The sequence below is a fragment of the Mus pahari genome, chromosome 15, assembly GCF_900095145.1.
Source record: "Mus pahari chromosome 15, PAHARI_EIJ_v1.1, whole genome shotgun sequence".
Classification (NCBI taxonomy): Eukaryota; Metazoa; Chordata; class Mammalia; order Rodentia; family Muridae; genus Mus; species Mus pahari.
In genome coordinates, this window is record NC_034604.1 from 48,857,203 (window position 1) to 48,866,255 (window position 9,053).

General features: G+C 42.5%; 1 pseudogene; it reads left to right on the plus strand.

Moving 5' to 3' along the window:
* Nucleotides 1-5,208: 5,208 nt before the first annotated feature.
* LOC110332863 lies at nt 5,209-5,840 on the plus strand (annotated as a pseudogene).
* Nucleotides 5,841-9,053: the final 3,213 nt, after the last annotated feature.

The window sequence follows — 9,053 nt, forward strand, 5'->3', positions numbered from 1 at the left end:
AAGGAGAAGAAGAAGAAGAAGAAGAAGAAGAAGAAGAAGAAGAAGAAGAAGAAGAAGAAGAAGAAGAAGAAGAAGAAGAAGAAGAAGAAAAATCTTGTAACAACCAACTGTATGTTTTTACTTTTCCTACAAGAAAAATACTTTATCTCTGAAATGCAGTTTTTCCTCTTGCCGTAGGGGAGAAAAGAATTCATTTGGGCTCATGGATTCAGGGGGATTTCTGTCCATGGTAGGTGGTGAGAGCACTGCAGAGTTAATGGTGGTAGAAAGTTGTAGAGGCTCCTAGGTCCAGGTAAAGATCATAGGGCTCAACTCCAAGCTGGTATGCCCAGAGTCAGAGAGCCCTGTCCTGTAGTTTGCCACTTTCAGCAAGAACCATGGGTCTTAAATGGGGATTTCTTCTGAAATGTTCTCTTTTTCCTTCCTCTTTCCATGTGCTCTGCCCCACGAGTGTCAGTAAAGATCCCAAACTTGCTCTCATCTTCCCAGTCATCTAACCTGAATATTCTGTGTTTGTCGGCTCCATGCCTATGATTTACCACCCTTAGCCTGGTGTCAGTTGGATAAGACTGGAAAGGGCTTGCTTCTGTGACACAAGGTAGTTTTGAGCAGAGAAGCAACGGAATGGTTGTCAGTATACAGAAACAGGCTGGAGAAAGAGAAGAATGGGGAGTCTGGACTTTGAATTAGCCTGTTAGGATTTTAAGTATTAACATGGTTCAATAGAATAAATAATACATAGCTAAGTTTCTGTTTAATATTTTGAGCCAGAAGTGGTCTAGGACTCACAAGACAGCCAAAATTAGCCCAGAAACCTAGAATACCCAAGACACAATTTGCAAAACACAAAAAACTCAAGAAGAAGGAAGACCAATGCGTGGATACTTCATTCCTCCCTAGAATAGGGAATAAAATACCCATGGAAGGAGTTGCAGAGACAAAGTTTGGAACTAAGACGAAAGGGTGGACCATTCAGAGACTGCCCCACCCAGAGGTCCATCCCATAATCAGCCACCGAACCCAGACACTATTGCATATGCCAGCAAGATTTTGCTGAAAGGACCCTGATATAACTGTCTCTTATGAGGCTATGCCAATTCCTGTCAAATATAGAAGTGGATGCTCACAGTCATCTATTGAATGGAACACAGGGGCCCCAATGGAGGAGCTAGAGAAAGTACCCAAGGAGCTGAAGGGGTCTGCAACTCTATAGGTGGAACAACAATATGAACTAACCAGTACACCCAGAGCTCATGTCTCTAGCTGCATAGGTAGCAGAAGATGGCCTAGTCAGCCATCATTGGGAAAAGAGGCCCCTTGGTCTTGTAAACTTTATATGCCCTATATAGGGGAACGCCTGGGCCAAGAAGTGGGAGTGAGTGGGTAGGGGAGCAGGGTGCGGGGAGGGTATAGGGGACTTTTGGGATAGCATTTAAAATGTAAATGAAGAAAATATCTAATAAAAAAATTCCCAAGTTTTCTTCTGCTTCCTGATTTCTGGGAGTCTGGTATAGACCTATAATAAATAAGTCATACATTAAAATTACCAACTTACACTAAATTATTTACTTAAGGTACTTGACCCTGCAGATGAGAATTCCTGGAAGGAATTTATGCCTGTAAAGGCTAACTTATTAGATAGCTATTCAATAATGTGAGGTGTTAGAATATTGTAGATTCAGAGCCTAATTACAATTTATCTTGGATTATCATTGGCACCCTAGTCATTCCTTGCTTACCTCTGTGTCGGACTTGATATCCTGTGACTGACAAGATAAAAATCCTTTAGATTACGTGAACAGACCCCTTAGAGTATGTGAACAGACCCCAAGTTTCTACCAATCCAAGGTCTGAGAATGCTGTCATCGACCGAGGCTTTTAACACTTTTCCCTGATTTGTTTCAAGATGCCTAACCAATGTACCCACTGACTTATTTGAAAAGTGTGTTAATTTATACCACCTTTGTTTTGTTACTACGAAAAGCTTGCACAAGGTCTGAAGAGGTGGCTTAGCAAGTAAGAGCACTTGCTGCTCTTCCAGAGGTGTTAGAGTTATTCCAAGGTTCAATTCCAAATACCCACATGGTCCAGGGGACCTGATGCATTTTTCTGGCCACCTAAGACATTGAATGCATGTGGTATACAGACATGCATGCAGGGAAAGCACTCATACACATAAAATTTTTTTATTAAAAAAGTTCATAAATTTGCTGCTTCATTGGAACATGTTATTTGAGGTAACCTAAAACTGTGGTTTGGGGTTCATGACCACTCATATTTGGCTTCAAAATAAACTGTATCTTTTATTCCTTTGAGCTAAGAACTGTTTCTTTCATTGACCACCTACTTATTATAATAATGTTTATATATGTGTTAAATGTTTAAATTAATGAATATATTTGTTGTGTTTATTTGTACTTTAGCTTATATGCCTTTTTTTAATTATAAGAATAGACCAGGTTAAAGAAACATTTACCCGAATAAGCTGTAACAAATAAGGCTCATGTTCCAGTGATGAAAGCCAGCAGATATTTATTCTTCTCCATTGAAGATCTAGTGTTAACCCAGGAGAGTTTTGAGTGTAGGTAGTGCCCACTACTCAGTGATTCCATCCTGAGACTAACAGGAGAGCAACTGTAGTTAAACCATCTGAGAACAGTCACATAACTGGCACCACAATAGAAAACTGCTACAACGGCCCGAACCTTGAGCTAGGCAGTTCCCCACACAATGTTTTCTTGAAGGCTCTTGGCCATAACTAGTCCCCAGGCAGCATGCTGTGTCACTCCTGCCTACTCAGAGGACCCAGAGAGCCAAATCTAGATAAGCCGTGGATGCCTATAAAAAAGACGACAGGGTAGTTTTAGATGTGTCCTTCAAACCTGTAGTTGTTTAGTAGCTGTCCTGTCACACTTGAAATTTATTTGGGAAGTAGCCCAGGCTTGCTTATCTCAATTCTAAGACCTCTGAGAATGCAGAACACAGTTTCTCATTGTTTTATGCCTAACTGACCTCAAACATAGTGGCTGTTCCAAACTATCCTGTCTGAGATAAATGCACAATGGGTTTCCTTTCTTTTCTTTGTCTGAGCATCAGGTTAAACATCTAGCAAATCCTCAGTGCCTGGACCAAGGTATCCAGGGGTCAAGTGCAGAATTTGGAGCCCAGATTGCCTGTATCTCCAAATACTGCAAAACATATTTATAAGGAGTATATTGTCTACCGAGTTCTTTCCCTGGAAGGAAAACGTTAAAATGTATGCATAGGGGAGAGATGCCAGGTGATGCTCTTAAACTATCTCTCAGCTAGAGGCAGGGAAATTGAGCTGGTCCTAGCTTTGGATTTAATGTGCTTTGGGACCTGTATGCTCAGGTCCAGCTTCTTCACGGAGTGGTAGGGTCAAAACTCTCAATGGCTTTCCTACTCAAATGCAGCACTCCATAAGATGTAGGGCTTAAGCCATTTCTAGATTTTTTTTTTTTCCAGGAAATGCTCCCATATTTGTTAATGGGACTGGCATATAACAAAGTGTGAAACCATAGACCCATTTCACCGAGAACCACCATGACCCTGGCAAGGCAGGTCATGGTCCGTTCTCTGTATTAGTATTTAGGTGGAATTTCTCTGATTTGAATTCACACCAAGGATTGTTGCTCCTATTTTCCCTTGATGGAAGAACCAGTAAGTTCTAAATAAATGTATTTGAGCTGAACATCTGGGATCCCTATGAATGTAGCTTTCAGGGTTGCATCCTTTATCATTTTGTAGCCTCCCATCCCACAAATGGTGGCATCGAGCCTATGGAATGAATTGTGACTCAGAGTTGATCAACAGTGCTTCTATTTACAGCCAAAGAAATAGGCCTGGAAGAATCGGTGGCAACAATGTGATCAGAACCATTTTTATTAATTATTAAGAGGGGGGAAGGGATGGAGGGTGTATTAGTCAGGGTTCTCTAGAGTCACAGAACTTGCAGATAGTCTCTATATAGTAAAGGAATTTATTGATGACTTACAGTCTGCAGTCCAAATCCCAACAATGGTTCAGTAGTAGCTGTGAATGGAAGTCCAAGGATCTAGCAGTTGCCGAGTCCCACACCGCAAGAAGGCGAAAGAGCAAGAGACAGACTCCCTTCTTCCAATGTGCTTATATGGTCCCCAGCAGAAGGTGTAGCCCAGATTAAAGGTGTGTGCCACCACACCTTTAATCCCAGATGACCTTGGACTCGGAGATCTCCCTGTCTTAATCTTCTGGATTCAATCACCACTGTGTCTCAAGATCTCCATACCAAGATCCAGATCAGAAACTTCTATCTCCCAGTCTCCAGATTAGGTTCACTGGTGAGCCTTCCAATTCTGAATTGTAGTTCATTTCAAATACAGTCAAGTTGACAACCAGGAATAGCCACTACAGAGGGATTGTCACCTCAATAACAGAGGTACTGGCCATAGACCTAATGAGGCAACAACATCCTGGCCAGGCTAATTCTGTTGATACATGTCAGATTGCAGACACTCATGATTCTGTGCATTTCTCCAAGCCTAGCTCCTTAATTTTCTATCATTTTAGAAGCCTCTAAGAGCTCTAAAATAAACTCATAAGTTTGCTTAATTCTACAAGAGATCACTTTTGTCCCTTTACAATGGAAACATTCCTAACTGGTTTAAAAGGTTTGGCTAACAGTGACATAATGTACTGCACTAGCCAGGAAAAAAAAAAGTATGTTTTTAGCAACAGTTGCTTAGAGTGAGCAGTATTGTTCCTAAAGTATGTGGCCATCTGTATATTGTCAACCAAAACTATGAACTCAATTGGTACTACTGGTAATCCTAGGAGGGTTCAGGATAGCAAAGTTTCAGAGTTCTTAGCTTCAGAGTGGTAAATTGATAAGTCAGTCCAATATGGAGTAAAAGGTCAGAGTTCACAGCAAGCGCTGATCAACCTCATCCAGACCATCCATCCATCCATCCATTTATTTATTTATTTATACCACTCCACTCATTTTAAAAAGAGATGCTTTAATTACAACAACCCCACCACAGAAGGTAATTTCTTTCATGGCATGGAAGAGAACCTGAAATATCTCTTTAAAAACCAGCCCCTTCAGCCATTGCAGGACATTGAGCTCCATAGGGACATTGCCAGGGTAAGCGAGAGCCAGGTGAGCACTGGGTGACTCTGTGCCTTGAGGAGGAAAATCAACTGAACATGGGCAAAGGAGATCCTAAGAAGCCAACAGGCAAAATGTCCTCATATGCATTCTTTATGCAAAAGACAGGAGGAACACAAGAAGAAGCACCCGGATGCTTCTGTCACCTTCTCAGAGTTCTCCAAGAAGTGCTCAGAGAGGTGGAAGACTATGTCTGCTAAAGAAAAGGGGAACTTTGACGATATGGCAAAGCCTGACAAGGCTCGTTATGAAAGAGAAATGAAAACCTACATCCCCACAAAAGGGAGACCAAAAGGAAGTTCAAGGACCTCAGTGCTCCCTAAAGGCTTCCTTCAGTCTTCTTCTTGTTATAATCTGAGTACTTCCCAAAAGTCAAAGGTGAGCATCCTAATGTATCCATTGGTGATGTTGCAAAGAAACTAGGAGAGATGTGGATCAGCACCACTGAGGATGACAAGCAGAAGAAGGCTGCAGAGCTGAAGAAGTACGAGAAGGCTACTGCTGCCTACAGAGCTAAAGGAAAAGCTGATGCAGCAAAAAGGATGTGGTCAAGGCTGAAAAGAGCAAGAAAAAGAAGGAAGAGGGAGAGGAGGAGGAGGAGGATAAAGAGGATGAGGGAGAGGAGGAAGAAGAGGAAGAGGAAGAGGAGGAGGACGATGATGATGAATAAGTTGGCTCTAGCACAGTTTTCTTTCTTGTCTGTAAAGCATTTAACTCCCCTGTAGAGAACTCACTCCTTTTAAGGAAAAAAAAATTGAAATGTAAGGCCATGTAAGATTTGTTTTTAAACTGCACAGTGCCTATATATATATATATATATATATATATATATATATATATATGTATGTATATAGTTAACATACGACCAAATGTGTTTTTAGTTAGCCCTGTCCTGGTGATATTTTCGATGGCCACTATCCTTACCTGGTGCTGTCTGGGAGTTGTAAATTGGCATGGAAATTTAAAGCAGGTTCTTCTCCCCCCCCCCCCTTTGTTTTTATTAGATATTTACTTTATTTACATTTCAAATGTTGTCCCCTTCCCTTGTGTCCCCTCCGAAATCCCCCTATCCCCTCCCCTCTCCCCCTAAATAAAGCAGGTTCTTGTTGGTGCACAGCACAAGTTAGTTATATATTGGGACAGCAGTTTTGTTCTCTGTTTGTTTGGTTTTGGATTTTGTTTTTGTTTGCATCTTTACTTGTCTCTCATATAGCTTATAGGAAGATAAATGCTGTTCTGTTAACAGAATACCTCTCTGTAGCTGAAAAAAAATGTTGCTGTTTGTTGACGTTCTGAATGCTTCTCAGTAGATACAATTTCTATTAGTAAAAAAAAAAAAAAACAGAAACAAAACCAAAACAACAAACAAACAACAAAAAACCTAGCCCCTTGCTGGCACCAGTGTAAGTTAATAGAGCCTTATCTAATTTTGGCACATTTCCACCACAGTGCCACAGGCTGTATTGCAGGGCACCTTAGTCCTCTGAAGAAAATGGTGGAGATATAAACATATACGGTGCTGAGAAGACCTAGAAATCAAATGGATGCATGAATCCTAACCCCTTAAAAGTAGAAAACGTCCTCCTTTTCTATTTCAGGCTACTGATTATTCTTTGTGTATGTGCACGCGCGCGCACCCGCGCGCTCTTGTGCAAGTGGGGAGGGGACATGGGGGTGTTTGTGTGTATCTGCTGACACACATGTATCGATCAGAGAACCACTTTGGGCATCTGTCTCCTCCTTCCATCTTGTTCTGTATATGCCAGGCTAGCTGGATTGGGAGCGTCTGGGCATGCTCTCGCCTCTGCCTCGCGTCTGGTATGCTAGTGCTGGCATTACAGACACATACTGCCACGTCTTGCTGATGTGGTTTCTAGGGATCTGAACTCAGGTTGCCACACTCTGACAATTGCCTTGCACACGAAGCCATCTCCCCAGCCAGTCTCTTCCTTGCTGACGTTACCAGGTTGTCTCCCCTTCTCAGCTGTTTTGACTTTTCTTAGATCTAAGCGGAGTGTGAATTCTGGGAGCATAAGCTCCCAAAAGAAATCAAAGAGGCTTAATATGTTCGCTAAATTTATTTCCACCTGTCTGAAGTCTGCTGCGCACACGCTTTCATTTTAAACACCTGTTTGGGGCTTGCTTCCTTCAAAGAATGAGCAGGCCTTGAAAATGGCACCTTGGCAAATACAGTGTACATTCAGACAGAGCCCTGAGCCATGCAGCTCTCACAAACCAATGCCAGTGGCCTGCCGAGGGACCGATCCTTCTCAGGACTCAGGGGTGTGAAGCTAGCGGTTGGGGACAGATTAAAGTGGCTACGGTTATAAGGTGGTTTTCAGGGCAGAGATAGCAAGAGTGACTTCAGAATGATGAGCATATCCGACGTCCCTTCATACACAAGGAAGGGTCTGACATTTGAAAGCATTCAGTTGGTAACAAAGGCAGTTGACGCCTTTGAAGGAGAGATCTTGGAGAGATCCATTCCAGGAGACTGAAGAAGACATGTAACGGAGGGCAGGGACAACCCACAAGAACTTCTGGATCCCTGCCACCCACACTGTTTTGGAGTAGCCTTTTTCTTTTCCTCTCCTTTCTATCATGGATAGCAATGAGAAACTTCAAATGGAAATGGGATTAGGGGGTTAAGAATATATATATATATATATATATCCTTTTCTTTCAGGTAAATAAACCCATTAAATCCCAGAAAAATGGCAAGACAATGACAGCTAAAAATAAGAAAGGTATTCAGGCCACATTCCCAGACCCAGCAGTGAGAAGGAAAGGAAGACGTAAAGAGGGAACCTATAGGAGACACTATAGGGAGGCTGCCGTGAGGTGAAGCGAGAGCTCAGTCACTAAAGCACTTGCCGCATAACCATGAGGGACCAACTAATCCCAGTACTAGAGACATGGGAACTGGATGAGCCTGGATCTCCTAGACTGCCCAGCCAGTCTAGCAGAATTGATAGCTTGGTGGGAGTTTCATTTATGAGACGGAAACTCTCATAAACTAGAGTGAAGAGTTATTGAAGAAAATGCCTAATAGTCATGCACACATGTGCATGTGTGCGCATGAACCTCCACACACGCTTTTGTCCATACGAAAGAACACACACACACACACACACACACACACAGAACTGCCATTGTGATTTTTCAAGGAGACTTATTGTGTTGACTAGTGTTTTTTTATTGCAAACAACAAAATCCACTAGAGCTGATACAAAGAGCAAGATTACACAAGCTATAGTACAAACTGGTGATTTGAAAAGACATACTGTAAGGCCGATTTAAAGGAAGAGTTTTCAGATCTCCTCCGGGGACCAGGCATGTCAAAGGGTTTGGTCCTTGCTGGGCCCTGTGCTGGAATTAGGAAACGCTGGGCCCAGGAATTTCTTCTGGAGCTTGCAACCTTAGAATCGCACTGTTCATTCCTGTTTCCCAGTCAGTCAGAGCCTGCCTGAAAATATAGACTCCTTTCTTGCTCTCTCCTTCCTTCCAGAGCTCATGTGCCTGGGTCCATTTGGAGAATGGAGATGTGAGGCCAGCCTGCCACCCTGCTGGAAGGCCAGACTGGAAGAAAGACGTTTGTTTCCACAGGATCTAACAGCATAATCTCTGTTAGATCCACCTCTAAACCAAAGGTGGGGCTTGCAGGGTATTTGCTTGTCATAAAGTAATGTGTTTGTTCTTGGGAAATTACAAACTAGATTTCATCTTGAACACATAATTCTGCCTCCCTTTGCTCTTTCTTTCCTCTGTAGGCACAGGCTGTCAGCAGGATCATCCAGAGAAATGCTGTGGACGCAAACAGGACAGGTTGCCCTGGAACTTTCCTTCCCACAGTTTCTCCAGGTTCCTTGGCATTAAGAGAGCA